Consider the following 23,595-nt stretch of genomic DNA (forward strand, 5'->3'; position numbering starts at 1 on the left):
CGATATGCCATTGGTCCACCTAGCAAGGCTTCATTTGGCAAATATAGCCAAATATACCATCACATCAAAGAAAGCTGGTGGAAAAATTATTTCAAGTTTGCACAGTATCTAGGGTATGTCTGTATACATCTTCTCGATGTCATCGACAATCAAAGTTCGACGACATATTTGATGAAAAATTGTCTAACTCCATCAATGCAACTGTCACATCCTTCTTCAAGATTCCATGCGTGCCTATAGGAAGAATGCTTTATAGGAGAACATGACAATCATGGATTTTTAGTCCATAATCTTCTTTTCCTTAACATTGACACATAGAGATATGTTAGATGCATACCCATCTGAAAACTTTATCCCTTTAAGAAACTCACAGAAATTCTTCTTTCATGTTCAATATGTGTAGCATACAGGAGAAATTATGTAGGATCCATCATTTCTCTTCACCAAGTGCAATTTCTTTCGAATTTTTATGTCTTCCAAGTCGAGTCAAGTCTTGATAGTGTCCTTCATTTTACCTTCAAGATTTAACAAGGTACAAAGGATATTATCATAAATATTCTTTTCAATATGCATGATATTAAGGTTATGCCTCAATCTAAACTTTACAATATGGCAACTCAAAAAGAATACTCTTTTTTATCTAATTCAACTCTTCTGCTGATCTCAATCTCTTTTTATTGTTAGGATGCTTTTCATAGTCTATGTTTTCAAATGGGATAGTTGTTACATCACATCATCTCCATTTGATAAGACAGGTGAGGATCGATAGTTCACCTTACCATCAAACCTCTTGCTCTTCCCCATGCATGGTCATGAGGAAGAAAACACCGATGGCTCAGGTAACCAATCTTGCTTCTCAATTTACAAGAAGGGTATGCTTATTACAAATAGAACATGCTATATACCCTTTAGTGACCCATCCAGAAATATTACCATAGGCTGGAAAATCATTAATAGTCCATAATAGAACCACATGCATTCGAAAACTTTGACCATATGAAGCATCAAAAACATCAAATATCTTTATCCCATAACTCATTCAACTTATCTACTAATGGCTTTAAGTAGACATCAATGTCTCTATCCGATGCTTTCAGATCCGGAATAAGCAATGACAGCATAAAGAATGACTCATCCATGCACATCTAAGGAGATAAATTATATACTAAAAGAATAACAGGCCATATACTATAGGCATTAGACATATTGCCAAATAGATTGAATCCATCCGTTGCTAGGCCAAGCCTCATATTACGGGATTCTTTGGCAAACTCTAGATACTGTTCGTCAAAGCTCTTCCAAGCTTCACCATCAGACAGATGAATCAACGTGTTACTCTCACTTCTAGGTCTATCTTTGTGCCATCTCATTTTTTAGCTATTTTTCTCGATATAAATAATTGTTGCAATCTAAACTTCAATGGAAAGTACCATAATAATTTATAAGGGATCTTCTTACCTTACCATCATTAATCACATCCATCTCGATGTTTCACACTTTGGACAACTATCACAATTTTCATACTCTTTTCAAAAGAGAGCACAATAGTATTTACATATATGTATTGGCACATAACCCAAGCCCAAATTTTGTAAAAAGCGATTTACTACATAGTAAGACTTTGGCAAGGATTGATCGTTAGGCAAGACATCTCTTAGCAATGACAATAGCATATCAAAAGACTTATTACTCCATTTGTTGTATACGTTTAAATGGAGCAACTTTACAATAAATGATAATTTTAAAAATTTTGTACATCCCGAATACAACTCTTCAGTAGCTTCCATCAATAAATCATTAAAGGCATCGATACAAGAATGGCTAGCACCTGTAGAAGCTCTCAAGTTTTCTCAATAAGACAATCATTAAAGAAACTACCGATGTCATGTAACAAGTCTTATCCCATCATCATCATCATCCTCATTTGAGTCATTACCTAACTCGTCACTTTCTGTATCTACAAATGAAAATCTATCTCGATTATCAGGGAATTGAAATTCTATCCATTTCATCATGAAATATTCATCGGGTGCATGATTGATCCATGTCAAATCTCAATAGATGATCGAAGATATTCTCTTGAGGCTCCGTATAAATGTTCAAGCAATGTGAACAAGAACATCAAATTTTACAATCTTTGCCCTTATTTTGAGCCACAAAAGTCATAAACAATTTGATTCCCTCTATGTATTCGCAAGAAAACTTAACACAATTCATCCAATGCTTATCCATGTTATATACAAATATCTATCATTAAAACTCAAACAAACTTCAGCAAATATGCCATTTAAATCATATCTTTACAAAGAAATGGCAAGAAAAAAGGGGCAAAGAAAAGAAGAGCAGCAGAGCAGGCATTAACACAGGAAAGCATGAATTATTTATTCGGGTCAAGTATTGGGCTGATCTAAATTTAAAACTCCAAATGTTTGCAGTCTCCTACAACTCACATCAAAATATTTTCAACTTTTTTATAATACCTCCCTCTCTCTCTCTCTCTCTCTCTCGCCCCATAGACATACATGCATACATACATATGTATACGTATACATATATGTATATGTATATGTACACACACACCCCATGTGGCACCAGAGAATGGTCAACTTATATTCTTGCTAATTTAATTAAGAAAATTTACACTAGTTGGTTTTGCTATGGGTATGTTTGCATGATTGAGGGTAAATATATTCAAGTAGACTTCTGCTAACACCTTCCAATAATGAAATATGAACTGCTAGAATATTTGCAACTACACTTGATTTCTTCTGACCACTGGCATGGATCAACATGTGAAGTCTGCATACTGTCATAATATTCTACAACTAAGAATTATTTCATTGAATTCATACTCAATTCCTAACCTAGTCAAAGTTGAGCAAGCTTTGATATATTTTTTTTTTAAATATGATTTTGATCCTGGCAAACCTCCCATATTGGCAGTCCTACAATGTGTGCCCTACCATATACTATGATTTTTTTTTTGAGAACTAACAATGCCTGCTTGCGTTTTCCATTATTTTCTTTTTGATTCTCTCTCTGAATCATACTTTAGTGATAAATAATAGAAAAAGGAGATTCTTACATTGTTTTCTTTTTGATTCCCTCCTTGAATTATACTTTAGTGACAAATAATAGATAAAAGATAATCTCGCCTAATAATTTTATTTTCTTTCACCTTCTTAATTAATTAGCAACCAACAAATACCTCAAAGTATATAAATGATTCACAATCTAATGTTAACTTGAGAAAAGATATTCACAATCTAATGTCAAAGTATGTAAATTATTTTTTTTTTATTTTAATTGGTAGCTATCACCACAGCCCATAGGGAAGGGGACCATTCAAACACCCTTGTTCGAAATGCCAAAGCATAGCCAAATGGATAGGGATAAAAAAATTATAGATCAAGGGAAACGATCAGCAACAAACAACCTAAATAATATTAAATTAGGAAACAAGTAATACCTGAACCGATGATGATGATGGTGACGAGCGAAGACGGAAAGATCGGCGATGATGAATGGCAATGAGCGAAGATGGAAAGACCGGCGATGGCAACGGTGATGGAGGAAGAAGATGAAGCTCTATCTTTTCTAAAAAAAGATGGAAGTGCCGATTGAAAAAGATGAGACCACACCGACGATGATGGCTGACAGAAGGAAAGTCCGACACAAACCACGAAGGTCGGTGACGAATGGAGATGAATGGAGGTCAGTGACTTTGAACGGCGGTCGTGTGGGTGAGAGGAGATTAATGGAGGTCGGGGGTGAACGACGGTCCATGGAAGGCTACGAATGGTGGTGGTGGCAAATGGTGGTCCATAAGGGGAGGCGAACGGCCGCAGTGTGTGTTGTGAGGTGAGAGGTGGTGGCGTCGGGAGAATAGGGATCGCCATGGGTTTAATTGTTTTGGGGCATGGGTAAGATCGAGGCGGGTTTAATTATTTTTGGGATTTTGGGCAAGGGTATACTGCGGGGAAAAAAATACCTAAGTGTAAAAAAAAATGTGAGAAATTTTTTTAGTCCAAAACATGATGTTTTAGTCTCAAACATCGTGCAAAGATGTTACAATCCATGATGTTTGTCCAAATATCATACATGATCCATCTAATCAGCGACGTTTCATAACATCGCCATATAATTTATGTTTCCATGATGTTTCAATTTTTAAACATCATGAAAGACTCAAATTCTTGTAGTGACATTGTGTAATAGATTATATAAAATGAATTTAGATTCTTCAATTACACAATCTTTACTTGTTTTATATGTCAATATCAGAATGAAATATGGTATTGTAAATGAGAGTTCTTTAATATTATGGCATAGATGATTAGGTCACATATCAAAAGCAAGAATGACTAGATTGATTAAATTAGATATTTTATCAAATCTAGATTTTAATAGTTTTGGTATGTGCATAGATTGCATTAAAAAAAATAAATTAAAAATCATAAAAGATATACCACTAGAAGTCAAGAACTCTTAGAATTGATACATACCGATATTTGTGGCTATTTTTTACCTTATTTTGGAGAGCAAAGATATTTGATCACCTTTATTGATGATTTCTCATGTTATGGTTATATTTTTCTATTGCATGAAAAGTCTTAAGCTTTGAAAGCCTTTAAGATGTACAAAGCTGAAGTAGAAAATCAATTGGATAGAAAAATTAAGATTGTGAGTATTAGATATATGTCCTAGAAGTCAATATGGCTGACACATTATAATAAATCTAGAGCATAATTTTATACTTAATTCATTGATTTGATTAATAAAAGGCAAGTCTATTTTCATTCAAGTGTGATATATCCTTGAATCATCTATGAAATTAATATTTCAATACATATTTTTAAGGTATTGAGAATTAGAGATATATATATAATTTTTAAATGCTCTCAGTCATAATATCATCATGAAGATGGTGATCGATCTGGATAGATCGATGTACAGATTGCTTCTTTCAGAGTAGATAAGTCTCTGGTCTATAGTGTAGAGATACTGAGCGACGAGTGTAGATAGTTATTAGAAAATAACTAGTACTGAGCGTGACCATATGAGAGATCACTTGAATTTTTAGTCAATCGTCAGTGATTGTCTCGATATTATAGTTGTGTGAATGGTCTTTTAACCTAGGATGATACGACTGCTCACAGTGAGACTGGTGGAGTTTGACTAACACATAAATATGATCTCAATGAGTTTTTATAGTGGATATTGAGAATAGTTGATCCACTGTAGAAGTAGAATATACATCTAGATAAAATCTATCAATCTTGATAGAGAGGAGTAGCCCTATGAGATTTGAGAGACTAAATCTGAGAGTCTGTAGTTACATCAGTATGATTGATGAAAAAGAGTTTTCATGAGGATTGTAATTAGACTTAAGCCAATCGAATCTATCATATGACTGATGACAAGATTTGATGATTTAACCATGATCTGCCATCTAGTCGGAACTCACGATAGACGAACTGAATCATATATTAACTACATCTTGAAGTTTTTTTTGGATTCTACTAGGTTGCCACTATATACCGCTAGGTGTTACTGGTAGATTGTGAGAGCTCATTAGGATTGCTCAGGATCGACAATCCTTGATGAGTAAGAGTAGAACTGTTTCGATCCATTAAAAAGAGTTTCAATGATACTATGATCAAGATCATTGTATATCTTACTACCAGATAAAATTGAATCTATGGGGTTATACAATAAAGAAATTAGATATGGAATAAGCAATTGGGCTTATGAAGTCTCAATTAGGTTTAGAAAAATTCCATTAGGTTCAGGATAATCTTGCTAGCATATTGTTGAATCTAATTTCTTCTTTGTATTTGAATTTTTTATTTAGTAAGATTAATTCAAGTTAATTACTGGCTAGTAACCTAAATGAATTAGATTCATTAGGCTCTAATTATTGGGTGCCTAAGATTTTGGATTATATGAATTAAGAGTTCGAATCCTTAATCAATTTTTTGGATAGTTTTGATTGGATGCCACTGGATTTGATCAATTTGGGTATGCCCACCCATTAGAGGATGTGTTGGACCAGCATGGAGAATCCCGTAGGCCCTATGTGGCATGTGTATTTGTGGGTACAAGGACTCCAATAGTTGGCGCCAACAAGATCTCCTAAAGGGGGTCAAATAACTAAAGGAATAAAGATTCCTAATGCAAGTAGAACTTGTATTAAGTACTTGTTTGATCTTTTATAGGATTTAAACCTTATACCTATTTAAAGAGACCTTCCCTCAGACTCGTAAGTATTGAATTCCAGCACCCCATGCCTCCCTTAGAAACTCTCCATGCCCCTATTTCTTCTCCCTCTCTTCTCCCCTTAAGGTTCCAATACCCAAGGGTGTTGGGCATCCCATATCTCCACACCCAAGAGAAGCTTAGGCATCCTCTTGCTTGCTGATTTTCAAACCTTGATTGCTTCATAATCAAAAAAAGAAAAGCAAGAGAAGAAGAGAAGAAAAGATCAAGGAAATGATCAAAACATTGATCGCGATTCAGGCTTCGTATAGATTTACAGGCTAATTTTTTTTCTCTATCAAAGAGGGCTGTTCCAGGCCAATCCTGAGTGGATATCTATAGAAGTCAAAAACTTATGTGGCTAAGGGATAACCTATTCTCTTCTAGATCCAGATTTGAAAAAAAAATTGCAAAACAGATATGTATTCCGATTATATATTCAATTTCAGCATAAAATTCAGTATGTGTTCAATTTCAGCATATAAAGTAGATCCTAATATTTTATATTTTATGCATGCATAATGTAGATTAAAAAATATTTTAATCTTCTATTCTACTATATTATTTAGAAAAAAATTTTGAAACATACGTGCATATCCCGACACGAAATTTCAATAGTGGTATTAGAGCCACGGGTTTCACATGCATGAAATTGACATACATATTTTGAAAAAAATTTTAAAATCTAATTTTCTTAATATATGAGATGTATAAATAATTACTTTGAATTTAAAATTTATTTTAGATTTAATTTTTAGATCATATAATTGATATATGAAAGCATACATAGATCTAAATTTTGTTTTAGAACGATTTCTAGTTCATGTTTATGTGATATATATGAAGATGCATGCATAAATCTAAAAATTAATTTGACCTGATTTATGATTCATATATGAGATATGTGATTACATATTTAGATCTAAAAAATTATTATCAATATGATTTATGATTTATATATGAGATATATGACATCATGTTATGATCTAAATTTTTGTTAGATCTGAATTTTACATACATATATGAGATATATGCTTGCATGTTAAATTTAAAAAATTAATTCATGATTTAAAACTTATCTTTCATACAAAAAATTTAGATCTAAAATTAAGTTTTAGAATCTGAAATTTATGTTTGTGCATGAGATTTTGATCAGAAAAAAATCAAAATTAGGTCATATAATTAGATTGCATCTAAGATTTTTAATTTGAACACAATGGGTCTAATTTGATTAAATGACTAATCAAACTGAGTCAAATATTGATTAGAGTTAGATCAATTAAATTATAAGATCATACAATTATTGTTGATCTAATCGATTGAATCTCATGTATAGAATCAATTAACCTAAGGACCTAATTCGGCTCGATGGCTTGAGCCTGATTCGCCTAAGCTAACCTATTGGACCAATTGATCTATTGGTGTCTAAGATAAGTATTCGAGGGGGGTATTTAATTAGTTTCATTCACTGATTTGATCAATTTTTTGATATCTAAAGAAAGCAATGGAAGGATCCCCATCGATCTCCACTTATCTGGCCAATTTGAAAGATTGAGTCTTGAATAAGATTGCTTGGCGGTCTGGTTTAACCCATGCCAATTAGATTGGTCATATGATGACTAATTAAATGAGACTTAAACCTAAATCTCCTATAAATATTAAGTCCATAGGTCTTCCACTGTTGTAGATGTACGAACGTGCTACTGGTATTGATGGTTCTCAGCTGGTCACAGTGGTTTAGTTGCACCGAGAACATGCAACCACTCTATTAGTAAAGAGTTACTCCAGGATAAGGATAGGATTAGATCCAATAACTATTAGGTAAGGAATCCAATGACGGTCTTGCACCTATTTGGTGAATGGTGGGTCGGGCTTAACTAAGAAGTATGTTCAATAACTGTTAGGTGAGCCCATATGACTTAGAGATCATGTCACTACAACATGCTTAGAGAAATATCTGGACAAAGAGTTATCCATGCATCGGTGTGCGTATTATCAATAATTGTTAGGTGAGGTACATGATATCGGTGGACCATAGCACCTACTAGGAATCCAGTTATTGCGTCAGAGTTTTCGTTTCCCACCCAGAGAGTGGAGGATCCAAAAAATTAGTAAGAGATATTATTTATATCTTAAAGTTCTTAAAATAAATATAAATCTAAAGTATAAAAGCCTAACTTGAATCTCTACTCTCATAATTAAATAATATCAGCCTCAAACCCTCTAGCTCGCATCCTTGAATCTAATCGTTCGATCGGAACAAACTATAAAGACTAGCTAAGAAACTTCAAGATTGTTTTGACTTCTAAAAAATTAGGTCATATACTCGATCAGGAACCCCTAGTATTATCAAACTATCCTACTACAGAGTAAAGAACTGCTTATGAAAAGTGGATGGATGAAGACAGTCGGATCAAATGCTATGTGCTGGCATCCATGATAAATGAGTTGCAGAGCCAGCATAAGCATATACCCACTGCCAGGGCTATGATTACTCACCTACAAGAGTTGTATGGTGAGCAGAGCTATACAGCACACTTTGAAGTATCCAAGAGACTCTTCATTCTAAAGATCCGTGAAGGACAATCAGTCCATAAGCACTGTATGACAGTGATCAAGGATATTAAGGAGCTTGAAAAGCTCGAGCTTGATATGCAAAAAGAATTGCAGATGAATTTGATCTTTCAATCTCTTACAAGTTCATATAGTCAATTTATTATAAATTTTTATATAAACAAATCTGATTGCACTATACTCGAATTGATCAATATATTGGTCACTACGGAGCGAATCTTGAAGAGTTTAGGAGGCACTGTTCTTCCTATGGAGCGAACTTCTTCGACCAAGAAAAAGTTTAGTTGGAAGAAGAATAAATCCGCTAAGAAGTAGAAGAAAGAGAGCAAGCCAAAGAAGGACGTTCTAAAGAAGGTTGAAGTAAAGGATGTTGGGTTCTGACCACACAATGAAAAGTAATTTTTAAAATTTTTTAAAACACTCAAATCAATAGCTTTATCAAATAAAACTATCGAGCCGAACCCAAAACCCTAGAATCACCTTGCCAAACACGATCAAAGCAAATTCAAGCATACAAAGAGATAGAATATTATACTTTAACCAAAATAAAAAAGTGACATATTGGTGTTCTCTATAAGACCCCAAGATAGAAGTCCTCCACTAGTGATCTACACGAAAGTTGGCCAAGGTCCTTCCCAACCAGTGCACAGCGCAGCCTTATCTTCTCAAGAATACTGCCGGCTTCAAACTTGCATCATGATCGCACCAAAGTCTAGTTCCTTTTGATCTTACCACCAAAATGACACCAAGAAGACACTCTTCAGATGTCATACAATCTAAGATTTAATTTTTGACTCCAACACTTGAAAAAATCAAATTTTAGGGTACTCTAGCAACACTTGCTGAAAATCACACCACCCTTATAGCAACTTTTGCCACCCAAATTCTCCTCTTTTTTTCTCAAACTTTTTTCAAATTTTTTTTTTATGATTTCTACATCCTTCTCTCTAGGTCACCCAAAAATATTAGTTAGAAGCCATCTGGGGCATCCCCTATAAATAGGAGACCAGGGGATATTACATGGGATGAAGGGGCACCAACTTTTGGCGCTCCAACTTCCCATATGCCAAATAAATTCATCGAATGAATTTTTGGTAATTCAAATACTTGGAGTAGAAGGAATCTTCTTTCTCTATATTCCATAAAAATTTTATTAATTTTTGACATCAAAACATAAGATTTTTGATTTATCTTCTAAGGCAACGCGTTTAATAAAGAGCCTTCTTAAGAAGGACTCTTTATTTCTCATGCTAATTTGAGGTGGGTGGCAATTATATTTTTGCATGGCTTTTAATGAACATGGAGGGGTTCTTCTTCATTTGAAACTGATCTAAGTTGGATAAGGATCCAATCCAAATTGACCCAATCCCATTAGGTCAAAGCCAACTGATCTAGGTTAGCTCAAATACTTTGAACCAAACCAATTTGGGAACTTAGGTTAATACAATGTGCTAGCATATCAAATTAACCCATAGAATTTATATTAAACTCTAATTAAATTAGACCAAGATCAAATCCTAAAATATGTAACCCATTGGTTCCAAATCTAGCCAGCAGTGGATCCAGACTTTCGACGTAACCCTAATTCGATGAGATTAGGTCACCTGAAGAGGCTCAATCAACTTGGACTCTTCCAAATTGATTTCAGAATTAAATTTTTTTAATTTTTATCAAGCCCACAAGTCAAGATTGACATCTAGAAATATGTCATGACTACTCAAAAGATTTACAATTTTGATAAAAAATTATCAAAATGCCCATCAGTGGTAAGTTTTCGTGTAATTCAATCCTTCAATCAAACAACATCTCAGATGAGCTGTGGGTATGAAAATATGTCAAACCCAATCACTTATCTTTATATATCTCGATCTGAAGGTAATGATTCAATTGATGATATATTAGAAATTCTTTTCTAATTATTATTCTATTTGGCCAAAGACTTTCAGAATCATCGTCCTATGAGATCACATAGGATGTTCGCTCCTCTTATTAGAAGTGATTGATCCTTTATTGATCACTCATAATCTCCATGCATACTTCACCATATCCAAAACATCCCATATAAGGATCAGAGTACCAAGTTAGGTAGTGAACCAAAATATGGATCCATGTACACAAGTTACCATGGTGACCTCAGATCAAAGGATCACTTACACAACTCCACTAGAGAATTATCAGTTGACATGTAAATAAGACTCCATCTGATTATTCTCTCACAGGTCAATTCAGTGAGCTCATTCTGTAATGAGCACCTATATCTTTGTATTAGTGTTACCACATAAGTAGTTGTGAGATCAATCATTCTCATTTTTGAGCATACATAGGACATGCCAGTCTTACCGGTATCATTGCTCTCCGACTCAACGTTCTAACGACTAGAAATATTTTAGATCAGGACTATCAAGGATTTAAGTCTCACTGGCAATATTTCATCATGGCACTAAAATTATTTTCAGACCTATGGGGTTCATTATAATCTTAAAATTAATAAGATGTAATATATAATGAATCAAAAATATTAATTTTATTAATAATATTAATATCAATTATATGAATTTGAAAGATAAATTATAATAAGTACCCTATCGCATCCCATATGCGATTGGCTTGTAGGACATAATTCTTTCAATCTTTCACTCGCACTAAAGCCAATCACCCTATACTTATACCCATACTATCAAGGTGGCGGTCAAACTGCTGCATTAACAAGACCATAGTGAACGGGTCTGCTATATTGTTCTTGGTGTCAACTTGCTCTACAATCACATCGCATCTTTCGACTATCTCTCGAATGAGGTGGAACCATCTTAGGATGTATTTGGATTTATAATAAAATCTTGATTCTTTGGCTTGAACAACCGTTCTAGTATTATCACAATAAAGAGGCACTGGTTGTTCAATCCCTAGAACCACACCCAACTCTATGATGAATTTCTTCATCCAAACGGCCTCCTTAGCAGCCTTACTTGCAGCAATATACTTGGCCTCAGTGATCGAGTCAGCAATAGTTTGTTGTTTGAAATTTTTTAACTTACTGCACCACTATACAAGATGAACACATATCCAGATTTTGATTTACTATCATCCGAATCAGATTAAAAATTAAAATCGGTATAACCTTTCAATTTTAAATCAGATCCATCATATATTAGAAAAATATCTCTAGTTCTTCTCAAGTACTTGAGTATATTTTTCACAGCTTTTCAATGATCCTCTCCGGGATCAGTCTGAAATCTGCTTACAATACCCAAGGCATAAGCCACATCAAGCCTGATACATAACATAGTATATATTATTAATCCTACTATCGAAGAATAAGAAATAGAACTCATTCTATTTTTCTCTTCAGATGTCTTAGGAGACATCTTCTTAGAGAGTTGTATGCCATGACCTATGGGCAAGTAACCTCTTTTACTTCCCTTTATGTTGAATCTCTTCAACACAAGATTAATGTACCTAGACTGGGACAAACCTAGTATCTTTTTCGATCTATCTCTATAGATCTTTATACCAAGTATATAGGATGTTTCACTCAAGTCTTTCATGAAAAATTTTTGTGATAGCCAAATCTTGATCGATTGCAACATCGGGATATCATTCCCAATAAGCAATATGTCATCCACATATAAGATCAAGAAGACAATAGCACTTCCACTACTCTTCTTGTACACATAAGGTTCATCCATATTTTTGATGAAGCCAAATGATTTGACTGTCTCATCAAAATGGATATTCCAGCTCCTCGATGCTTGCTTTAATCCATATATGGATCTATTCAGCTTGCATACATGATTTGCTCTTTCACTTGAGATAAATCTCTCTGGTTGAGTCATATAGACTTCTTCCTCAAGATTTTTATTGAGAAAAGTAGTCTTAACATCCATCTGCCAAATCTCATAGTCATGGTATGCTGCAATAGCAAGCATTATCCAAATAAACTTGAGCATGACTACTGATAAAAATATTTCTTCATAATCAATACCGTGTTTTTGTCTGAAATCTTTTGCTACAAGCCTGGCCTTATAGGTCTCTACCTGACCATCTACTCCAATCTTCTTTTTGAAGACTCATTTGCAGCCTATTGGGGTCACACCCTCAGGTGCATCAACCAACATCCAAACTTGGTTGGCATACATAGAGTCCATTTTGGATTTCATAGCATTGAGCCACTTGTCAGAGTCACTACTCATGACAGCTTTCGAATAGGTCGTAGGCTCATCATTCTCAATGATGTGAATTGTGTTGTAATTCTCAATGACAAACCCATACCTAAGTGGTACAATACGTACTCTACTTGACCTTCGGAGAGGTGTGTGTAGTGGCTGTGCCTTAACAATGGGTACATCTGGTTGAGAATCATCTGGTGAATCCTGGATTGATTGTAAGTTTTGAACTTTCTCAAATTCAACAGATCTCCCACTGCCTTCTTCTTGGATAAACTCTTTCTCTAAGAAAATGGCATGCCTACCAACAAACATCCTTTGTTGAGTAGGTTTATAGAAGTAATATTCTATACTCTCCTTGGGATAATCTACAAACTTATATTTTTCTAATCTAGCATCCAGCTTATGTCCATCAATATTTTTCACATAATCTGGGCAGCCTCAAATCTTAAGATGCTTAAGATTGGATCTTTTTTCTTTTCATATTTCATATGGAGTGTTAGAAATAGATTTTGAAGGTACTTTATTTAAAATATATGCTACAGCCTCAAGGGTGTATCTCCAAAAGGATAATGAAAGATCTGTAAAATACATCATAGACCGCACCACATCTAATAAGGTATGATTCCTCCTTTTCATAATTTTATTTAATTGTAGAGTATAAGGAGGTATTTATTAAGAGAATATACCATTTTATTTCAAATAATCGAGGAACTCACTAGATAAGTATTCTCCTCTTCGATCCAATCGAAGAGCTTAAATACTTTTGCTAGTTTATTTTTCGATCATTCTTTGATACTCTTTAAATTTATCAAAGACTTCAAATTTGTATTTCAATAAATACATATATCCAAACCTAGACATATCATCAGTAAATATGATGAAGTAAGAGTATCCACCTCTGACTTAAATCGATATTGGACCACACACATCAGTATGTATAAAGTCCAAAATATCACTCATCCGATCTCCATATCCAGTAAATGAAGTCTTGATCATTTTTTTCATGAGACAAGATTCACAAGTTTCATATGATTCATAATCATAAGGATTAAAGAAATTATCTTTGTATAACTTGTTAATCCTTGATTCATTTATATGGCCAAGTTGGCAGTGCCAAAGGTATGTGACATTCATATTCTCTCTCTTTTTTTTCTTTATATTATCAACATGAAGCATATTATCATTAAGTGAAAGAAACATAGACCATTATCAATAAAAGCACTTCCATAATATTTATTAGAAAAATATATAGAACAACCATTGTTCTTTACAATTATTTCAAAACCTTGTTCCAATAATAATGGTATAGAAATAATATTTCTAACAATATTTGGAATGTAATAACAGATTTTTAGTTCTAAAATTTTTTTTGAAGGTAACTTCAAAACTCTGATTCCTACGGCTTCGACTTGAATGGACTCTCTACTTGCACCGAATAGCTCAAAGTCACTTTTATTTAGATTCCTTATTTCCTATAGATCCTACAATGATTTGCAAAAGTATGAACTACAGGTGATATCCAATACCCAAGAATTTGACATTGAAGTACTTAATGATAAATTAGTTTGTATCATATACAAATCCTTAGCAATGTTTGCTGATTTCAGAATTGCAAGGTACTCCTTACAATTTTTCTTCCAGTGACCTTTCTTGCCACAGTGATAACAAGTATCTTTGTTGGAGACCTTCTTCATCTTCTTCTTGGAGATGCCAGCCTTAGGATTCAGTTTTTTCTTAGAATCCTTCTTCGCCTTCTTCTTGCTAATCTTATCAACATGAAGAACCTGAGCCTTTTCTCCCTTGAAATGACTCTCTGTTATTTTTAACATATTCAGCAGCTCAAGCTAGCTGATGTTCAGTTTGTTCATATGATAATTAATGACAAACTGAGAAAAGAAGTTAGAGAGAAACTGCAGGATCAAATTCTGGCTTAGTTCAACATCCATGGCAAAATCCAGCTGTCCCAGATGAATGATCAAATCAATCATCTTTAGAATATGTGTTTGCATGAAAGAGTCTTCAGTCATATGGACATGGAACAACTGCTTCGATATCTCATATCGAGCAGTTCAACTTTGCTCCCCATATAACTTCTTAAGATTAAGAAGAATAGAGGAAACGTCCATATCCTCATGCTGCCTCTGGAGCTCATTGCTCATGGAGGCAAGCATGATACATTTGACAGTCACACTGCCATCTTTTCACATCTTATATGTGACCCCTTCCTCCTCGAAAGCATCTTCTCCAAGAAAATCTGGAGCAAGTGTATCCAGAATGTAGGAGACTTTCTTCTAAGTAAGAACAATTCTCAAATTTCTTAACCAGTCGACATAGTTGGGTCCAGTCAACTTGTTAGTATCTAGGATACCTCTAAGGGACAGTTAGGATGCCATAAGTGTAGTTAATCTATAATGATAAGAATACAATATAAGTGGATAACTCATGAAGATATTCACAACTAGACTATGATTTTTATTTAATTGTATCTTTCACTATTTTATCGAACTTCATAGCCCTTAAATATAAAAATCGAGAAACATACTAATATTTTTTAGTAGGATTGAGATCTCTATTCCTCAGAAATACCTTGTGGATAGCACAACAAGTATGCATGAGTTTAAAAGTAGGTAACTCTTTGCCAATTGTACCTTTATAATTCTCAACATCTTTCGTTCTGGCCTTTAGATCATATATAGTCTTGTGAATAGCACAACAAACTATAGTGTTCTAATTAAGTTGATCCTTCAATCCCATATAATCATACTTAAACAATGCTATCCTTGTGGATAGCACAACAAAGCAATACTATTCAAATATGCCATAAGCATCAATATGCACTTGATCAATATTATGTCAATTTCTATAGTAAGCCTTGTGGATAGCACAACAAGCTCACTAAGATCTTGACATACTCTATCAACCAAGTTTGAAGGAAGGCCCTTGTAGTATCTACATCACTAATCAATCTAAGTCTGAAATTTAAGAAGATCAAATTGGCTAGGTAACTAGGTGGGAGGCTCTCCGTAGCTTTTCTAGACACCAACAGAGTTGATCAGGCCAGCATATGAAACTAATTAGAAAATTACTTTTCACACTTTTTTTGACACCAATTGATCTTAAGAATTTGATTTTTGATTTAAAAGTGAATCCTGACATTACAACTTAATATAATTTTATGAGAGACTTTAAACTGGTCTCGACACATCTTAACTATATAAGTGCATAAAATGTATACTACAAATTATGTAAATTTGCATGCTTCTACTATTCAAAATAGCAATCACATTATCATGCCAAAAAATATATAAGGGTGCAACCAAAGTCATAACATATGACTAACAAATTCATATAATATAACATACTCTAATCTAATTAGGCATGCATAACACCCTTATTAGCTATACATCGATTTAATCATCATGCAACCATGATAATAAAATTTTAAATTATCATAAATTTATAATTTAATAATTAAAATTTAGAATCATGATTCATAAAAAGCTAAAAGTATTTTTTTTTTGAGTTTGAAGAATCGATGCAAAAATAATGCTACATTTTTGGCAGGATATAAACAAGAATAATTCTAAGCTACTATATTGCACTTGTTTGATCGAATCAGACAAAGATGGCTCTGATACCACTATTGGATTCCAGTCACATAGTAAAAAGTAATTTTTAAAATTTTTTAAAATACTCAAATCAATAGCTTTATCAAATAAAACTATCGAGCCGAATCCAAAATCCTAGAATCACCTTGCTGAACACGATCAAAGTAAATTCAAGCATGCAAAGAGATAGAATATTATACTTTAATCAAAATAAAAAATGGCACATTGGTGTTCTCCATAAGACTCCAAGATAGAAGTCCTCCAATGGTGATCCACACAGAAGTTGGCCAAGGTCCTTCCCAACCGGTGCACAGCTGCAGCCTTGTCTTGTCAAGAACACTGCCGACTTCAAACTTACATCACGGTCGTACCAAAGTTCAGTTACTTTTGATCTTGCCATCAAAATGACACCAAGAAGATACTCTTCAGATATCATATAACTTAGGATTTAATTTTTATCTCCAACATATAAAAAAATCAAATCCTAAGGCACTCCAGCAACACTTACTGAAAATCTCACCACCCTTGTAGCAAATTTTGCCACTCAAATTCTCCTCTTTTTTTTCTCAAACTTTTTTCAAATTTTTTCTTATGATTTTTACATCCCTTATCTCTAGTTTATCCAAAAATATCAGCTAGAAGCCATCTGGGGCATCCCCTATAAATAGGGGACCAGGGGACATTACATGGAATGAAGGGGCGCCAACTTTTGGCGCTCCAACTTTCCATAGGCCAAATAAATTTATCGAGTGAATTTTTAGTGATTCAGATAATTAGAGAAGAAAGATTCTTCTTTCTCTATATGTCATAAAAATTTTATTAATTTTTGGCATCAAAACATAGGATTTCTGATTTATCTTTTAAGGCAATGCATTTAATAAAGAGCCTTCTTTAAGAAGGACTGTTTAATTCTCATGCTAATTTGACGTGGGCGGAAATTATATTTTTATGTGACTTCTGGTGAACGTAAAGGAGTTCTTCTTCACTTAAAACTGATCTAACTTAGATAAAGACCCAATCCAAATTGACCCAATCCCATTAGCTCAAAATCAACTAGTCTAGGTTAGCTCAAATACTTTGAACCAAACCAATTTGGGAATTTGGGTCAATACAATATGCTAGCATATCAAATTAATCGATAAAATTTATATTAAACTCCAATTAAATTAGACTAAGGCTAAATCTCAAAGCATATGATCCATTGAGTTTCAAATCTAGCCAGCAGTGGATCCGAACTTTCGACGTAATCCTAATCCGATGAGATTAAGTCACCTGAAGAGTCTCAATCAACTTAGACTCTTTCAAATTGATTTCAGAATCAAATTTTTTTAATTTTTATTAAGCTCACAAGTCAAGATTGACATCTAGCAACATGTCACGACTATCCTAAAGATTTAAAATTTTGATAAAAAATTATCAAAATATTCTTCAATGGTAAGTTTTCGTGTAATTCAATCTTTCAGTCAAACAACATCTCGGATGAGCTGTGGGCATAGAAATATGTCAAATCCAATCACTTATCTTTATGTATCTCAATCTGAAGATGATGATTCAGTTGATGATATATTAGAAACTCTTTTCTAATTATCATCCTGCTTTGGCCAAAGACTTTCAGAATCACCGTCCTATGAGATCACATAGGATGTTCGCTCTCTTTATTAAGAGTGACTAATCCCTTATTGATCACTCACAATCTTCATGCATACTTCACCATATCTAGAACACCCCATACAAAGATCAGAGAATCAAGTTAGGTAGTGAACCAAAATATGGATCCATGTACACAAGGTACCATGGTGACCTCAGGTCAAAGAATCACTAACACAACTCCCACTAGAGAATTATCAGTTGATATATAAATAAGACTCCATCTGATTATTCTCTCGTAAGTCAATTCAGTGAACTCATTCTCTAATGAGCACCCATATCCTTGTATTAGTATCACCACACAAGTAGTTGTGAGATCAACCATCCTCATTTCTGAGCATACATAGGACATGTCAGTCTTATCGGTATCATTGATCTCTGACTCAATGTACCAATGACTAGAAATATTTTAGATCAAGATCATCAAAGAGTTAGGTTTCACTTGCGTGATCTCATCATGACCCTAAAATCATTGTCCAGACCTATGGGGTTCATTATAATCTTAAAATTAATAAGATGCAGTATATAATGAATCAAAAATATCAATTTTATTAATAATATTAATATCAATTACATGAGTTTGGAAGATAAATTACAATAAGCACCCTATCGCATCCCATATACGATTAGCTTGTAGGGCATAATTCTTTCAAAGAAAAAGTACTTCCACTATGATGCTGAAGCCCACTGGAAGAGAAACTGTCCACTCTACTTAGAGAGTCTAAAGATCAAAAAGGATGATAAACCTCCAGAAGGTATGATCGTAATTAAATCCAACCTTACGATTTCTACTACTTCTAGTTGGATATTGGACTCTGGATCGAATACTCATATATATACCTCAATACAGGGTCTAATAGAAAGTAGAAGGTTGAGAAAAAATGACATGATCTTTCAGGTTGGCAATAGAGTAAAAGTTACTGCATAAGTCATTGGCACTTATTCTCTTCGATTACCGTCAAAATTTAGATTAGATTTAAAAGACTATTATTTTATTCCTGTAGTAAGTCAAAATTTGATTTCCGTATCTGTACTAGCACAAAATGATTTTGAATTTAATTTCTATAAAAATTTTTATTTTATTTATTTATAAAATAAATTGATTGTACGTGATCTTTTAATTGATAGTCTATATCACTTGCATGTTGATGCGAATGTGAATTTGAACGAGCAAATAGTGAATACCATAGGTCAAAAAAAATTCAGAAATAAAATTAATCATAAGTACTTATGGCATCACAAACTAGACTATATTGGAGAGGATAGGATAAAAGATTAAAAAAGGATGAGATCCTTGACTCTCTTGATCCAGAGTCATACCCAGCTTGCGAATCTTATCTTCAAAAAAAATGACCAAGTTATCTTTTGTAGGACATGGGGAAAGGGCCACCGAGTTACTTGCCTTGATACACACCAATGTGTGTGGGCTATTTGATATGCAGGTCAGGGGTGATTATAGCTATTTCATCACCTTTATCAATAATATGTCACGATACAGATATGTGTATCTGATGAAACATAAGTTTGAAATTTTTGAAAGGTTCAAGAAATTCAGAAATAAAGTAAAAAAATAAATAGATAAATCCATTAAGATTTTTCAATCTGATCAAGGAGGTGAATATGTTAGTCGAAAATTTTTAGAATATCTTAAGGACAACAACATTATCTCTAATTGAACTCCTTTCGAAACACCTCAATTCAATAGAGTATCCGAAAGGAGGAATAGGATCCTATTAAATATAGTCAGGTCCATGATGAGCTTCACTGATTTACCTTCATATTTTTAGAGATATACCTTAATAACTGTAATTCACCTATTAAATAGAGTTCCATCAAAATTCATTTCTACCACATCATATGAGATATGACACGATAAGAAGTCGAGTCTAGATTATCTAAAGACTTGAAGATGTCCGACCTATGTTAAGAGACAGATGGCTGTTAAATTAGAAGATAGATCTGTATTAGCTCATTTTATAGGATATCCAAAAGAATTAATAGGATACTACTTCTACTTTCCACAAGATCATAATGTGATTGTGAGTCGAAATACTATATTTTTGAAAAAATAATTTATTCAGGATAGTGGCAGTGAGAGGTTAGTTGAGCGCGAAGAGAAGGTCTCTGAAGAGCAAAGAGCTATGGATCCTCAGAAACCCATTATTCATGAGCTAGTAGTTCATGTTCCTCTACCACCTCATAAATCTAGCTAGATCTTCCAACCTCCTAAAAAGTATATGGATATGCTTACGGAGGAAGTTAAGAAAATATTTCATATGGGAGATAAGGATCACGATGATGATCCTAATACCTTTGACGAGATGATATCTGACATCAATTTCAAGAAATGATTAGATGCAATGAAGTTAGAGATTGACTCGATGCATTCAAACCAAGTATGGATCTTAGTGGATCCACCTGAGGGTATAGTATCCGTTGGGTATAAATGGATCTATAAAAAAAAATAGATACCGATAGTAAAGTAGAAACCTATAAAGTTAGGCTCGTGGTAAAAGATTATAGTCAGCACGAGGGTATTGACTATTAGAAAATCTTTTCGTCCGTAACCATACTGAAATCCATCCCCACTCCACTTGCTATTACAACTTATTATGATTATGAAATCTGACAGATGGATGTGATAACTACTTTTTTGAATGGATATCTTGAGAAAAATATCTATATAGAGTAGCTTTTGGATTTCACATCTGGTGATTGTGATCATAGAGTCTGCAAGTTGCAAAGATCCATATACGAATTAAAGCAAGCTTCTTAGAGTTGAAATCTTTATTTTGATGATGTGATCAAATTATTTGGTTTCATCAAGAATGAAGAAGAACTTGGTATATACAAAAGGATCAGTGGGAGCGCAATATTATTCTTCATATTGTAAGTGGATGATATTCTTCTCATTGGAAATGATGCTCTCACGCTGACCATGATTAAAAGATAGTTGTCCAAGAAATTCTCCATGAAAGATCTAGGAGAAGCATCCAATATTCTTAGAATAAAGGTCTATAGTGATGGATCTTAAAAGATGCTAGACTTGTCATAAAAGCTGTACATAGAGAAAGTGCTGAAAAGATTTAGTATGAAAAACTCTAAAAGGAGACTTTTACCTCTTAGTCATGGTATTCATCTTTCCAAGATGATGTGTCCGACCACATCTGAGGAAGTTTAGTACATGAGTAGGATTCTTTATGCCTCAACCATAGAGAGCCTCATATATATCATGCTGTGTACTCGACCTGATATTGTCCTTGCTATGAGTGTCACGATCAGATATCAGTCGAATCCAGACAAGGAGTGCTGGATGCTATGAATACATCCTTAAGTACTCGAGAAGTACTAAAGATTTATTTCTGATCTTTGAAGAATAGACAGAGTTAGGATTGAAAGGATACACAGATGCTGATGATAAAATATCTACATCAGGGTGTATTCTTATACAATATTAGTTTGGTATATTAGAAAGATTTCAAATAATCGATCAATGGAAGCTGAGTATACTGTAGATGTGTAGGATAAAATTTGATTTTAATATTAGTTGTAGAACTAAATATCATATCATTAGATTCTATGATGATGTACTGCAAAAACAACGAAGCCATAGCCTTCGCTAAGGAGCCTAGGTCTCATCAGAAATCAAAGCACATAGAGCAGTGGTATATGCAACTACCTCAAAAAAATATATTGAAATATGAAGAGTAAAATTCACAGACAGCGTGGCAGACATGCTGACAAAGTAATTGAGCCAGCCAAAGATGGAAGTCCACCTTGAGAAGATTGGACTTAGATTAGTGGCCAATTGGCTTTAGTCTAAGTGGGAGATTGTTAGGTGTATGTCTTAGAAGTCAATATGGCTAATACATTATCATAAATCTAAGATACAAATTTATACTTAATTCACTGATTTGATTAATAAAAAGGTAAGTTTGTTTTCATTCAAATGTGATGTGTCTTTGAATCATCCATGGAATTAATATTTCGATACATATTTTCAAGATGTTGAGAATTAGAGACATATATATAATTCTTAAATACTTTCGATCATAGTATCATCATGAAGATGATGATCGATCCGGATAGATCGGTGCATAAATCACTTCATTTAGAGTAGATGAGTCTCTGATCGATAATGTAAAGACACTGAGCGATGAGTGTGGATAGTTATCAGAAAATAACTAGTACTGAGTGTGACCATACGAGAGATCACTTAGATTTCTACTCAATCGTCAGTGATTATCTCGATATTATAATTGTATAAATGATCCTTTGACCTATGATGGTACGACTGCTCATAGTGAAGCTGCTGGAATTTGACTAACACATAAATATGATCTCAATGAGTCTTTGTAGTGGATGTTGGTGATAGTTTGTTCATTGTAGGAGTAGGATACGTATCTAGATGAAATCTATTGATCTTGATAGAGATGAGTAGTCCTATGGGATTTAAGAGGCTAAGTCTAAGAGTCTGTTGCCACAGCAGTGTGATTGATGGAAAAAAAATTTTATGAAGATCGTAATTAGACTTGAGCTGATCGAATCTATCATATGACTGATGATGAGGTTTGATGATTTATCTATGATCTACAATCTAGTCGAAACTCATGATAGAGGGACTAAATCATATATTAACTACACCTTGAGGTTCTTTTGGCTCTGTTGGATTGCCACTACATACTACTAGGTATCACTGATGGATTGTGAGAACTCATTAGGGGTGCTCAAGATCAACAATCTTTGATGAGTTAAAGTGGAACTGTTTCGACCCATTGAAAGGAGTTTCAATGATACTATGATAAAAATCATTGTATATCTCACTATTAGATAGAACTGAATCTATGGAGTCACACAATAAAGGGATTAGACTTGGAATAAGCAATTAAATTTATGAAGTCTCAATTGGATTTAAAGAAACCCTATTGAGTTCAGGATCATTTTGCTAGCATATGGTTAAACCCAATTTTTTCTTTGTATTTAAATTTTTTATTTGATAAGATTAATTTAAATTAATTATCTGCTAGTAACTTAAATGAATTAGATTCATTGGGCTTCAATTATTAGATGCCTAAAATTTTAGATCATATGAATTAAGGGTTCAAATCCTTAATCAATTTTCTTGATAGTTTGATTAGGCACCACTTGATTTGATCAAGTTGGGCATGCCCACCCATTAGAAGATGTGTTGGACCAACATGGGGCATCCCCTAGGCCCCACATGGCATGTGTATTTGTGGGTGCAAGGACTCCAACAGTTGGTGCCAACAAGATACCAAAAGAGGGTCAAATAACTAAAAGAATAAGGATTCCTAATGCAAATAGGACTTGTATTAATTAGT

The sequence above is a fragment of the Elaeis guineensis genome, chromosome 8 (genome assembly GCF_000442705.2).
Source record: "Elaeis guineensis isolate ETL-2024a chromosome 8, EG11, whole genome shotgun sequence".
NCBI classification, from domain to species: Eukaryota; Viridiplantae; Streptophyta; class Magnoliopsida; order Arecales; family Arecaceae; genus Elaeis; species Elaeis guineensis.